We start from the raw sequence: 15,272 nt of genomic DNA, 5'->3' as shown, positions 1-15,272 counted from the left end.
ATAACTTGCCCCCACTGTGGTATAACATGTCCCCACTGTGGTATAACATGTCCCCACTGTGGTATAACATGTCCCCACTGTGGTATAACATGTCCCCACTGTGGTATAACACGTCCCCACTGTGGTATAACACGCCCCCACTGTGGTATAACACACCCCCACTGTGGTATAACATGTCCCCACTGTGGTATAACACGCCCCCACTGTGGTATAACACACCCCCACTGTGGTATAACATGTCCCCACTGTGGTATAACTTGCCCCCACTGTGGTATAACATGTCCCCACTGTGGTATAACACACCCCCACTGTGGTATAACACACCCCCACTGTGGTATAACATGTCCCCACTGTGGTATAACATGTCCCCACTGTGGTATAACATGTCCCCACTGTGGTATAACATGCCCCCACTGTGGTATAACATGTCCCCACTGTGGTATAACATGTCCCCACTGTGGTATAACATGTCCCCAATGTGCTATAACATGTCCCCACTGTGGTATAACATGTCCCCACTGTGGTATAACATGTCCCCACTGTGGTATAACATGTCCCCAATGTGCTATAACATGTCCCCACTGTGGTATAACATGTCCCCACCTTGGTACTCTCCCCTTAGTGTCCATTACTCTCCATTAGTCACACACACACACACACACACACACACACACACACACACACACACACACACACACACACACACACACACACACACACACACACACACACACACACACACACACCCACACACACACACACACACACAGGCACGGACTGAGCAATCGCACACATACCTGTGGCTGTTGCTCAGCGACCATCTGGATCAGCCTCAGCAGGTGTTGTTGCTCCGGTGACTGGAGCTGTGACATCATGGCCGTCAGGTTGCCTAGGTGACGATGGATGGCATGGGGCAGTTTGGGGTAGACGGACGGCAACACGCGTAGGAGCATGTGGTTACCTAGAAGGGGGACGACGCGGAAAGAGACAGGGTCCAGGTAAAATGATATTTGTGACAACGGATTCAAGGTCTCACCACGTGTTGTCAATATTCCTTCACTGACGTTCGTCCTTCAGGAAGAATGTAAAATATTGCTGTAGAAATGAAATAAATAGACGTGTACCAGAACCCTTCATTATTTCCCAAGAGACCTATCGAATATCTCATGCATCTGAACAATGGCTTTGTCTTCAAGTACTAGCTTCATTCCTCATGACATTACATGAACACGAACAATGACTTTTTTGTTTAATTCCTAGCTTTTTCAATAAAGTCAATTGGGATTGATTTATGTCCCCGGAGTAAAAGGCTGGATTTAATAGAACGAGTGAACCTGTGGGGTAAGCCTGGTCATGATTTCGTCTACGGGGCAAAGCTATGTGACGTTCCTACAGAATGACTGTTTCCTCCTAATCAAAGGCCTATGTTGTTGTTGATGTTCTTGTTGTTGTTGATGTTGTTTGTGTTCTTTTTCTTTGTTTTCTGGTTTAATCAATGAAATTATTTCATCTTATTTTAAATGTCAAACCACATCATCTGCAGGACATATGGCATTAGTGAGACCGAGAGAGAGTGAGAAAGAGAGAGACAGCGAGAGAGAAATAGAAAGAAAAAAGAAAGAAAGAAAGAAATAGGGGGTAGAGAACAATTGAGAGAGAGAGAGAAAGAGAGTGAGAGAGATAGAGAGCAAGAGACAGAGAGAGAGAGCGAGAGAGAGAGAAAGAAAGAGCGAGAGAGAGAGAAAGAGAGAGAGAGAGAGAGAGAGAGAAAGAGCGAGAGAGAGAGAGAGAGAGAGAGAGAGAGAGAGAAAGAGCGAGAGAGAGAGAGAGACAGAGAGAGAAAGAGAGAAAGAGTGAGAGAGAGAGATAGAGAGCGAGAGAGAGATAGAGAGCAAGAGACAGAGAGAGAGAGAGAGAAAGAGAGAAAGAAAGAGCAAGAGAGAGAGAAAGAGAGAGAGAGACAGAGAGGGTAGAGAACAATAGACAGAGAGAGAGAGAAAGAGAGAGAGAGACAGAGAGGGTAGAGAACAATAGACAGAGAGAGAGAAAGAGAGAGAGAGACAGAGAGAGAGAGGGTAGAGAACAATAGACAGAGAGAGAGAAAGAGAGAGAGAGACAGAGAGGGTAGAGAACAATAGACAGAAAGAGAGAGAGAGAAAGAGAGAGAGAGACAGAGAGGGTAGAGAACAATAGACAGAGAGAGAGAGAGAGACAGACAGAGAGAGACAGAGAGGGTAGAGAACAATAGACAGAGAGAGAGAGAGAGACAGACAGAGAGAGACAGAGAGGGTAGAGAACAATAGACAGAGAGACAGAGAGGGTAGAGAACAATAGACAGAGAGAGAGAGAGAGACAGACAGAGAGAGACAGAGAGGGTAGAGAACAATAGACAGAGAGACAGAGAGGGTAGAGAACAATAGACAGAGAGAGACAGAGAGGGTAGAGAACAATAGAGAGTGATGATAACTTCGTCCTATCATCTATTATAGTTTAGAACTGTTCTGCTTTGGTAAAATCAACATGTACTTCTTGCCAATAAAAATGTTATGAATTGGATTTAATTGATAACAAGGAGACCAAAATAGAGTGTCAGAATGCGAGAACAACAGAGGAGACAAAGAGACAGAAACAAGAGAGGCCTCCAGTCTTCCTGCACGCTGAATGTCTGTCGTTATCTACAGGGTCATCTGGAAGTAATCCCTAGGTTCCTTCCTGGGACTCTCCTGTGAATGGAACACACACTGTGGAGGTGATTCTCATTTTGTGAATTGAGTTCTATTTGCAGTCGACCCTCGCTCTGATTGGCTAAGGAAACAGGCGGTACCACAGAGACATGGGATAATAAACACGTGTTGGAAAACAAGAAGTGGTGAGAGTCAGCTGTGGGCCAGCAATGTGAGAGTCATTTAGAATGAGGTGAAGAGGGATTGGACCAAGGTTATGTCATATAAAGAAACCAGGAAGTACACATGGGTCCAATAATTTTAATTAGTTCAGTTTAATTGACTGGGAGTTCCATTTGGCCCCCCTGTGTAGATTTACTTCCTGGAGAATCTGTAGATTCCTGACATCACTGTCCAATCCTCCTTCTATTTTCTAGTGAGGAGCCAGTAACTGGCTGGACACCAATAAGATGACTAGGGACATGCTCAAGGAACATATTACAATGTCATTACTTTATGTTACGTTTTCAATTTTAAATTGAGGTAGACATAGGGCGACAGGAAATGAATGGGTTGTATTTAGTGTGTGTGTGTGTGTGTGTGTGACAGTGTGTGTGTGCGTGCATGCATGCTTTGCTACCTAGTGTTGCTACCTGCTACACGTGCTAGACTAATCTGATGGCCATAACTCCTATCAACAAGATAAATGTCCTGCCAACATCTGTCTACAGTTTACCTGGAATGGATTGTCTTCCATCTTTGGACCAGCCTTCCCTGTAGCTCAGTTGGTAGAGCATGGTGTTTGCAATGCCAGGGTTGTGGGTTCGATTCCCACGGGGGGCCAGCACAGAAAAAAAATCTATGAAATGAAATGTATGCATTCACTACTGTAAGTCGCTCTGGATAAGAGCGTCTGCTAAATGACTAAAAATGTAAATGTAAATGGATTGATTTAAAATGTTAGTGTTCTTCTGCAAGCTCGTCCTCATATATCATCACAATGGAAACTACAACTCTACAACAGTAGGTACAGGTGCACCCTGGGTAGCACATCCAATAGATAACATTTACACTGGCCATTGTCTGTCTCATTGACCCTGTCTGTCTGCTGTGACACAGTCTGTCTCATTGACCCTGTCTGTCTGTTGTTGACCTGTCTGTCTGCTGTTGACCTGTCAGTCTGTTGTGACCTGTCTGTCTGTTGTGACCAGTCTGTCTGTTGTTGACCTGTCTGTCGGCTGTTGACCTGTTTGTCTGTTGTTGACCTGTCTGTCTGTCTGTTATGACCCTGTCTGTATGTTGACCTGTCTGTCTGTTGTGATAACATCACTAATACAACCCCAAGACAAATCAACAGAGCAACCGTCGCCGAGCAGCACCTCAGTCACCGAGCAGCCACTCAGTCGCCGAGCAGCCGCTCAGTCGCCAAGCAGCACCTCAGTCCTGACAACATTATTACATAGTCTTTGCTGTTCCTACCTGACCTCCAGTCGCCTTTAGGGCTCTATGGGATCTGAGATATGAATACTTTAGGGCTCTATGGGATCTGAGATATGAATACTTCCACTGTTATGTTCTTAGCACTACATTGAGTCTCAGTATCCTGTGCAATCCTTCAGCCCCAGTCAGAATGCTGATACAGGGCCTAGTAATTCTCTCTCTGACAGCCTACATAGGGAAAACCCAGCCTAAACTCTCACAAGGATTGACCTTCTATTCTTTACTAAGCAAAGACAACATTTCACAGCAGTCTTCCAGGACAGTGTATGAACAGGAACACCTACAGTGGAGGCTAGAAGGGCATGCTAACACCTCCCCACTGAAGTATGCTAATGATAATGTGGGAAATGAACTGTTGGTATACAGTACATTGTGTATGGATGGTGGTAGCTAGAGTACAGTGCCTTAGCCTTGGGCAGTGATGTCAACCTCCCAGACACGTGAGGTCAGCTGCCCCAAGAACCAAATGTGCTGACAGCAGGGTCTGCATGAATGTTAACATCAGACTGCTGGTGGTAGGAGAATGGTATCAAATGACAGATCCCATAGGGCCCAGATCCCATAGGGCCCAGATCCTATAGGGTTTAGGTCCCATAGGGCTCAGATACTATAGGGCCCAGATCCCAAAGGGCCCAGATCCTATAGGGTTTAGATCCCATAGGGCTTAGATCCCATAGGGCCAGATCCTATAGGGTTTAGATCCCATAGGGCTCAGATCCTATAGGGTTTAGATCCTATAGGGTTTAGATCCCATAGGGCTCAGATCCTATAGGGTTTAGATCCTATAGGGTTTAGATCCCATAGGGCTCAGATCCTATAGGGTTTAGATCCCATAGGGCCCAAATCCTATAGGGTTTAGATCCCATAGGGCCCAAATCCTATAGGGTTTAGATCCCATAGGGCCAGATCCTATAGGGTTTAGATCCCATAGGGTTTAGATCCCATAGGGCCCAGATCCTATAGGGTTTAGATCCCATAGGGTTTAGATCCTATAGGGTTTAGATCCCATAGGGCTCAGATCCTATAGGGTTTAGATCCCATAGGGCCCAGATCCCATAGGGCCAGATCCTATAGGGTTTCGATCCCATAGGGCTCAGATCCTATAGGGTTTAGATCCCATAGGGCCAGATCCTATAGGGTTTAGATCCCATAGGGTTTAGATCCCATAGGGCCCAGATCCTATAGGGTTTAGATCCCATAGGGTTTAGATCCTATAGGGTTTAGATCCCATAGGGCTCAGATCCTATAGGGTTTAGATCCCATAGGGCCCAGATCCCATAGGGCCAGATCCTATAGGGTTTAGATCCCATAGGGCCCAGATACTATATTTTTATGAGGCCAACATTTCAGTGTGTATCCTACAGATTTCACATTTTAGTCATTTAGCAGACACGCTTATCCAGAGCAACTTACAGTAGTGAAAGCATACATTCATACATTCTTTTTTTTGTACTGGCCCCCCGTGGGATTTGAACCCACAACCCTGGCGATGCACACACCATGCTGGCGTTGCAAACAACATGCTCTACCAACTGAGCCACAGGGAAGACACTCATTTCACTGGGACCAACTCCATACCCCATATATGGATGTCCCATATGTATCAGACATTGGAATTTACATCTGGAATTTCCTGTCCCACCCCTCTCTCTCTTCCTCTCCCACCCCTCTTTCTCTTCCTCTCTAACCCCTCTCTCTCTTCCTCTCTCCCACCCCTCTCTCTCTTCCTCTCCCACCCTCTCTCTCTCTTCCTTTCCCACCCTCTCTCTCTTCCTCTCTCCCACCCCTCTCTCTCTTCCTCTCCCACCCCTCTTTCTCTTCCTCTCCTACCCCTCTCTCTCTTCCTCTCCCACCCCTCTCTCTCTTCCTCTCCCACCCCTCTCTCTCTTCCTCTCCCACCCTCTCTCTCTTCCCCTCCCACCCTTCTCTCTCTCTTCCTCTCCCACCCCTCTCTCACTTCCTCTCTCACACCTCTCTCTCTCTTCCTCTCCTACCCCTCTCTCTCTTCCTCTCTCCCCCTCTCTCTCTTCCTCTCCCACCCCTCTCTCTTCCTCTCCTACCCCTCTCTCTCTTCCTCTCACACCTCTCTCTCTCTTCCTCTCCTACCCCTCTCTCTCTTCCTCTCCCACCCTCTCTATCTTCCTCTCCCACACTCCATCTTCCTCTCCTACCCCTCTCTCTCTTCCTCTCCCACCCCTCTCTCTCTTCCTCTCCACCACCCTCTCTCTTCCTCTCCCACCCCTCTTTCTCTTCCTCTCTAACCCCTCTCTCTCTTCCTCTCTCCCACCCCTCTCTCTCTTCCTCTCCCACCCCTCTTTCTCTTCCTCTCTAACCCCTCTCTCTCTTCCTCTCTCCCACCCCTCTCTCTCTTCCTCTCCCACCCCTCTTTCTCTTCCTCTCTAACCCCTCTCTCTCTTCCTCTCCCACCCCTCTCTCTCTTCCTCTCCCACCCCTCTCTCTCTTCCTCTCCCACCCTCCATCTTCCTCTCCTACCCCTCTCTCTCTTCCTCTCCCACCCCTCTCTCTTCCTCTCCCACCCCTCTCTCTCTTCCTCTCCCACCCTCCATCTTCCTCTCCTACCCCTCTCTCTCTTCCTCTCCTACCCATCTCTCTCTCTTCCTCTCCCACCCTCTCTCTCTTCCTCTCCCACCCATCTCTCTCTCTTCCTCTCCCACCCTCTCTCTCTTCCTCTCCTACCCCTCTCTCTCTTCCTCTCCCACCCCTCTCTCTCTTCCTCTCCCTCTCTCTCTCTTCCTCTCCACCACCCTCTCTCTTCCACTCTCACCCCTCTCTCTCTTCCTCTCCCACCCTCTCTCTCTTCCTCTCCCACCCATCTCTCTCTCTTCCTCTCCCACCCCTCTCTCTTCCTCTCCTACCCCTCTCTCTCTTCCTCTCCCACCCCTCTCTCTCTTCCTCTCCCTCTCTCTCTCTTCCTCTCCACCACCCTCTCTCTTCCACTCTCACCCCTCTCTCTCTTCCTCTCCTACCCCTCTCTCTCTTCCTCTCCCACCCCTCTCTCACTTCCTCTCTCACACCTCTCTCTCTCTTCCTCTCCTACCCCTCTCTCTTCCTCTCCCACCCATCTCTCTCTCTTCCTCTCCCACCCCTCTCTCTTCCTCTCCTACCCCTCTCTCTCTTCCTCTCCCACCCCTCTCTCTCTTCCTCTCCCACCCTCCATCTTCCTCTCCTACCCCTCTCTCTCTTCCTCTCCCACCCCCTCTCTCTTCCTCTCCACCACCCTCTCTCTTCCACTCTCACCCCTCTCTCTCTTCCTCTCCTTCTCTCTCTCTTCCTCTCCCACCCCTCTCTCACTTCCTCTCTCACACCCCTCTCTCTCTTCCTCTCCCACCACCCTCTCTCTTCCTCTCCCACCCCTCTCTCTCTTCCTCTCCAACCCCTGTCTCTCTCTTCCTCTCCCACCCTCTCTCTCTTCCTCTCCACCACCCTCTCTCTTCCACTCTCACCCCTCTCTCTCTTCCTCTCCCTCTCTCTCTCTTCCTCTCCCACCCCTCTCTCTCTTCCTCTCTCACCCCTCTCTCTCTCGTCCTCTCCCACCCCTCTCTCTCTTCCTCTCCCACCCTCCATCTTCCTCTCCTACCCCTCTCTCTCTTCCTCTCTCACCCCTCTCTCTCTCGTCCTCTCCCACCCCTCTCTCTCTTCCTCTCCCACCCTCCATCTTCCTCTCCTACCCCTCTCTCTCTTCCTCTCCACCACCCTCTCTCTTCCACTCTCACCCCTCTCTCTCTTCCTCTCCCTCTCTCTCTCTTCCTCTCCCACCCCTTTCTCTCTTCCTCTCCCACCCCTCTCTCTATCTTCCTCTACCACCCTCTCTCTCTTCCTCTCCTACCCCTCTCTCTCTTCCTCTCCCACCCTCTCTCTCTTCCTCTCCCACCCTCCATCTTCCTCTCCTACCCCTCTCTCTCTTCCTCTCCCACCCCTCTCTCTCTTCCTCTCCACCACCCTCTCTCTTCCACTCTCACCCTCTCTCTCATCCTCTCCCACTCTCTCGTCCTCTCCCACCCCTCTCCCACCCCTCTCTCCCACCCCTCTCTCGTCCTCTCCCACGCTCTCTCTCTCTTCCTCTCCCACCCCTCTCTCTATCTTCCTCTACCACCCCCTCTCTCTTCCACTCTCACCCTCTCTCTTCCTCTCCCTCTCTCTCTCTTCCTCTCCAACCCCTCTCTCTCTCTTCCTCTCTCACCCCTCTCTCTCTTCCTCTCCACCACCCTCTCTCTTCCACTCTCACCCTCTCTCTCTTCCTCTCCCTCTCTCTCTCTTCCTCTCCCACCCCTCTCTCTCTCGTCCTCTCCCACCCCTCTCTCTCTTCCTCTCCACCACCCTCTCTCTTCCACTCTCACCCTCTCTCTCTTCCTCTCCCTCTCTCTCTCTCTTCCTCTCCTACCCCACTCTCTCGTCCTCTCCCACCCCTCTCTCTCTCATTTACTAAATGAAGTAAAAAATGAAAAATAAATATAGTCTAAATACAGGGGGTACCATCAGGACTACAGGTTAGTCAAGGTTCTTGTCTTCATGCCACTTAAGATGTACAGTAACTACACAGCAGCTCTCTCTACCAACACTCACTAGCATGGACATGATGATGAGGATGAGGATGATGACACACATAACATGTACATACATGTACAGTAACTACACAGCAGCTCTCTCTACCAACACTCACTAGCATGGACATGATGATGAGGATGAGGATGATGACACACATAACATGTACATACATGTACAGTAACTACACAGCAGCTCTCTCTACCAACACTCACTAGCATGGACATGATGATGAGGAGGAGGATGATGACACACATAACATGTACATACATGTACAGGAACTGGTTTATTTTAAGGTCACAGTGATGGCAAGCATAGTTTATGTTTTCACATGTTACCCAGGGAGACAGACAGACCTTCTCCCCCTTGGGGCCATTCCCTCTGAACAACCTTCTGTTACTATCTGGGGGCCTTCCCTCTGAACAACCTTCTGTTACTATCTGGGGGCCTTCCCTCTGAATAACCTTCTGTTACTATCTGGGGCCTTCCCTCTGAACAACCTTCTGTTACTATCTGGGGCCTTCCCTCTGAACAACCTTCTGTTACTATCTGGGGCCTTCCCTCTGAACAACCTTCTGTTACTATCTGGGGCCTTCCCTCTGAATAACCTTCTGTTACTATCTGGGGCCTTCCCTCTGAACAACCTTCTGTTACTATCTGGGGCCTTCCCTCTGAATAACCTTCTGTTACTATCTGGGGCCTTCCCTCTGAACAACCTTCTGTTACTATCTGGGGCCTTCCCTCTGAATAACCTTCTGTTACTATCTGGGGCCTTCCCTCTGAATAACCTTCTGTTACTATCTGGGGCCTTCCCTCTGAATAACCTTCTGTTACTATCTGGGGCCTTCCCTCTGAACAACCTTCTGTTACTATCTGGGGCCTTCCCTCTGAACAACCTTCTGTTACTATCTGGGGCCTTCCCTCTGAACAACCTTCTGTTACTATCTGGGGGCCTTCCCTCTGAATAACCTTCTGTTACTATCTGGGGGCCTTCCCTCTGAATAACCTTCTGTTACTATCTGGGGGCCTTCCCTCTGAACAACCTTCTGTTACTATCTGGGGCCTTCCCTCTGAACAACCTTCTGTTACTATCTGGGGCCTTCCCTCTGAACAACCTTCTGTTACTATCTGGGGGCCTTCCCTCTGAATAACCTTCTGTTACTATCTGGGGGCCTTCCCTCTGAACAACCTTCTGTAACTATCTGGGGGCCTTCCCTCTGAACAACCTTCTGTTACTATCTGGGGCCTTCCCTCTGAACAACCTTCTGTTACTATCTGGGGCCTTCCCTCTGAACAACCTTCTGTTACTATCTGGGGCCTTCCCTCTGAACAACCTTCTGTTACTATCTGGGGCCTTCCCTCTGAATAACCTTCTGTTACTATCTGGGGCCTTCCCTCTGAACAACCTTCTGTTACTATCTGGGGCCTTCCCTCTGAACAACCTTCTGTTACTATCTGGGGCCTTCCCTCTGAATAACCTTCTGTTACTATCTGGGGCCTTCCCTCTGAACAACCTTCTGTTACTATCTGGGGCCTTCCCTCTGAACAACCTTCTGTTACTATCTGGGGGCCTTCCCTCTGAATAACCTTCTGTTACTATCTGGGGGCCTTCCCTCTGAACAACCTTCTGTTACTATCTGGGGCCTTCCCTCTGAACAACCTTCTGTTACTATCTGGGGCCTTCCCTCTGAACAACCTTCTGTTACTATCTGGGGCCTTCCCTCTGAATAACCTTCTGTTACTATCTGGGGGCCTTCCTCTGAACAACCTTCTGTAACTATCTGGGGCCTTCCCTCTGAACAACCTTCTGTTACTATCTGGGGCCTTCCCTCTGAACAACCTTCTGTTACTATCTGGGGCCTTCCCTCTGAACAACCTTCTGTTACTATCTGGGGCCTTCCCTCTGAACAACCTTCTGTTACTATCTGGGGCCTTCCCTCTGAACAACCTTCTGTTACTATCTGGGGGCCTTCCCTCTGAACAACCTTCTGTTACTATCTGGGGCCTTCCCTCTGAACAACCTTCTGTTACTATCTGGGGCCTTCCCTCTGAACAACCTTCTGTTACTATCTGGGGCCTTCCCTCTGAACAACCTTCTGTTACTATCTGGGGCCTTCCCTCTGAATAACCTTCTGTTACTATCTGGGGGCCTTCCCTCTGAACAACCTTCTGTTACTATCTGGGGCCTTCCCTCTGAACAACCTTCTGTTACTATCTGGGGCCTTCCCTCTGAACAACCTTCTGTTACTATCTGGAAAAAAAACATTCTTGAAATGTTTTCACACACTAAAGCACCTGCCATCTGAGTTGATGATCCATTGCTTGGACAACACTGGAGTATGTTATGGGACGTTAAAAGAGAAAGTACATTTGGTTTGAGGTCTGTAAATACAGAACTGTAAAGAACTGCTGTAAAGAGCCGCTGTTTAAACAGAACAGTAAAAAACTGCTGTAAAGAACCGCTGTTTAAACAGAACTGTAAAGAACTGCTGTAAAGAGCCGCTGTTTAAACAGAACAGTAAAGAACTGCTGTAAAGAACCGCTGTTTAAACAGAACTGTAAAGAACTGCTGTAAAGAGCCGCTGTTTAAACAGAACAGTAAAGAACTGCTGTAAAGAACCGCTGTTTAAACAGAACTGTAAAGAACTGCTGTAAAGAGCCGCTGTTTAAACAGAACAGTAAAGAACTGCTGTAAAGAACCGCTGTTTAAACAGAACAGTAAAGAACTGCTGTAAAGAGCCGCTGTTTAAACAGAACTGTAAAGAACTGCTGTAAAGAGCCGCTGTTTAAACAGAACAGTAAAAAACTGCTGTAAAGAGCGGCTGTTTAAACAGAACTGTAAAGAACTGCTGTAAAGAGCCGCTGTTTAAACAGAACAGTAAAAAACTGCTGTAAAGAGCCGCTGTTTAAACAGAACTGTAAAGAACTGCTGTAAAGAGCCGCTGTTTAAACAGAACTGTAAAGAATTGCTGTAAAGAGCCGCTGTTTAAACAGAACTGTAAAGAACTGCTGTAAAGAGCCGCTGTTTAAACAGAACTGTAAAGAACTGCTGTAAAGAGCCGCTGTTTAAACAGAACTGTAAAGAACTGCTGTAAAGAGCCGCTGTTCAAACAGAACTGTAAAGAACTGCTGTAAAGAGCCGCTGTTTAAACAGAACTGTAAGGAACTGCTGTAAAGAGCCGCTGTTTAAACAGAACTGTAAAGAACTGCTGTAAAGAGCGGCTGTTTAAACAGAACAGAAAATAACTGCTGTAAAGAGCCGCTGTTTAAACAGAACAGAAAAAAACTGCTGTAAAGAGCCAATGTTTAAACAGAACTGTAAAGAACTGCTGTAAAGAGACGCTGTTTAAACAGAACTGTAAAGAACTGCTGTAAAGAGCCGCTGTTTAAACAGAACTGTAAAGAACTGCTGTAAAGAGCCTCTGTTTAAACAGAACTGTAAAGAACTGCTGTAAAGAGCCGCTGTTTAAACAGAACAGAAAAGAACTTCTGTAAAGAGCCGCTGTTTAAACAGAACTGTAAAGAACTGCTGTAAAGAGCCGCTGTTTAAACAGAACTGTAAAGAACTGCTGTAAAGAGCCAATGTTTAAACAGAACTGTAAAGAACTGCTGTAAAGAGACGCTGTTTAAACAGAACTGTAAAGAACTGCTGTAAAGAGCCGCTGTTTAAACAGAACTGTAAAGAACTGCTGTAAAGAGCCGCTGTTTAAACAGAACAGTAAAGAACTGCTGTAAAGAGCCACTGTTTAAACAGAACTGTAAAGAACTGCTGTAAATGCCGCTGTTTAAACAGAACAGTAAAGAACTGCTGTAAAGAACCGCTGTTTAAACAGAACTGTAAAGAACTGCTGTAAAGAGCCGCTGTTTAAACAGAACAGTAAAGAACTGCTGTAAAGAGCCGCTGTTTAAACAGAACTGTAAAGAACTGCTGTAAAGAGCCGTTGTTTAAACAGAACAGTAAAAAACTGCTGTAAAGAGCCGCTGTTTAAACAGAACTGTAAAGAACTGCTGTAAAGAGCCGCTGTTTAAACAGAACAGTAAAAAACTGCTGTAAAGAGCCGCTGTTTAAACAGAACTGTAAAGGACTGCTGTAAAGAGCCGCTGTTTAAACAGAACTGTAAAGAATTGCTGTAAAGAGCCGCTGTTTAAACAGAACTGTAAAGAACTGCTGTAAAGAGCCGCTGTTCAAACAGAACTGTAAAGAACTGCTGTAAAGAGCCGCTGTTTAAACAGAACTGTAAGGAACTGCTGTAAAGAGCCGCTGTTTAAACAGAACTGTAAAGAACTGCTGTAAAGAGCGGCTGTTTAAACAGAACAGAAAATAACTGCTGTAAAGAGCCGCTGTTTAAACAGAACTGTAAAGAACTGCTGTAAAGAGCCGCTGTTTAAACAGAACTGTAAAGAACTGCTGTAAAGAGCCGCTGTTTAAACAGAACTGTAAAGAACTGCTGTGTAGATATCTTAAGTGGCGTGAAAAAACATAACTTCTGATATGCAGTCAAAACACACAGCCTCCTCCTTAATTTACATATAGGGCATTCTGTCTCACACACACACACACACACACACACACTGTCTGTCTCACACACACACACACTGTCTGTCTGTCTGTCTGTCTGTCTGTCTGTCTGTCTGTCTGTCTGTCTGTCTGTCTCACACACACACACACACACACACACACACACACACACACACACACACACACACACACACACACACACACACACACACACACACACACACACACACACACACACACACACACACACACACACACACACACACACACACACACACACACACACACACACACACACACACACACACACACACACACACTCGCTCTCTGTCTCACACACACACAAACTCGCTGTCTGACAATCACACACACACACTCGCTGTTTGTCCCACACACACACACACTCACAAACACTCGCTCTATGTCTCACACACACACACACACACACACACACACACACACACACACACACACACACACACACACACACACACACACACATCGCTCTCTGTCTCACACACACACACACACACACACACACACACACACACACACACACACACACACACACACACTCGCTCTCTGTCTCACACAAACACACACACACACACACACACACACACACACACACTCGCTCTCTGTCTCACACAAACACACACACACATTGCTCTCTGTCTCACACACACACACACACACACACACACACACACACACACACACACACACACACACACACACACACACACACACACACACACACACACAACATCGCTCTCTGTCTCACACAAAGACACACACACACACTCGCTCTCTGTCTCACACACACACACACACACACACACACACACACACACACACACACACACACACACACTCGCTCTCTGTCTCACACACACACACACACACACACACACACACACACACACACACACACACACACACACACACACACACACACACACACACACACAGCACGTGAGGAACATTTAGCCTCTCTCTCTCTCTCTCACTCTCTCTTTCTCTGTCACTCTCTCTCACTCTCTCTCTCTCTATCTCTCTCTCACTCTCTCTCGCTCTCTGTCACTCTCTCTCTCTCTCTCACACACACTCTCTCTCTCTCTCTCTCTCTGTCTCTCTCTCAATTCAATGTAAGGGCTTTATTGGCATGGGAAACATATATTAACATTGCCAAAGCAAGTGAAGTAGATAATATACAAAAGTGAAATAAACAATAAAAATGAACAGTAAACATTACACTCACAGAAGTTCCAAAATAATAAAGACATTACAAATGTCATATTATGTCTATATACAGTGTTGTAACGATGTACAAATAGTTCATAAAGTACAAAAAGGAAAATAAATAAACATAAATATTGGTTGTATTTACAATGGTGTTTGTTCTTCACTGGTTGCCCTTTTCTGGTGGCAACAGGCCACAAATCTTGCTGCTGTGATGGCACACTGTGGTATTTCACCCTGTAGATATGGGAGTTTATCAAAATTGGATTTGTTTTCAAATTCTTAGTGGATCTGTGTAATATGAGGGAAATATGTGTCTCTAATATGGTCATACATTTGGCAGAAGGTTAGGAAGTGCAGCTCAGTTCCCACCTCATTTTGTGGGCAGTGTGCACATAGCCTGTCTTCTCTTGAGAGCCAGGTCTGCCTACGGCGGCCTTTCTCAAAAGCAAGGCTATGCTCACTGAATCTGTACATAGTCAAAGCTTTCCTTAAGTTTGGGTCAGTCACAGTGGTCAGGTATTCTGCCACTGTGTACTCTCTGTTTAGGGTCAGATAGCATTCTAGCATCCGTATTTTTTATAATTCTTTCCAATGTGTCAAGTAATTATCTTTTTGTTTTTGGGGCTCTATGAGGTCTGTTTGTGTTTGTGAACAGAGCCCCAGGACCAGCTTTGCTTAGGGGACTCTTCTCCAGGTTCATCTCTCTGTAGGTGATGGTTTGTTATGGAAGGTTTGGGGATCACTTCCTTTTAGGTGGTTGTAGAATTTTTTCTCTTTTCTGG

The 15,272-nt window shown here is 47.1% G+C and overlaps 1 pseudogene; it reads right to left on the bottom strand.

Annotated features, from left to right (window-relative positions):
* Nucleotides 1-15,272, bottom strand: part of LOC106591777 (ventricular zone-expressed PH domain-containing protein-like) — a 203,813-nt pseudogene that overhangs the window by 120,603 nt on the left and 67,938 nt on the right.

The sequence above is a fragment of the Salmo salar genome, chromosome ssa09, assembly GCF_905237065.1.
Source record: "Salmo salar chromosome ssa09, Ssal_v3.1, whole genome shotgun sequence".
NCBI classification, from domain to species: Eukaryota; Metazoa; Chordata; class Actinopteri; order Salmoniformes; family Salmonidae; genus Salmo; species Salmo salar.
This window is presented reverse-complemented; position numbering and strand designations above follow the sequence as displayed.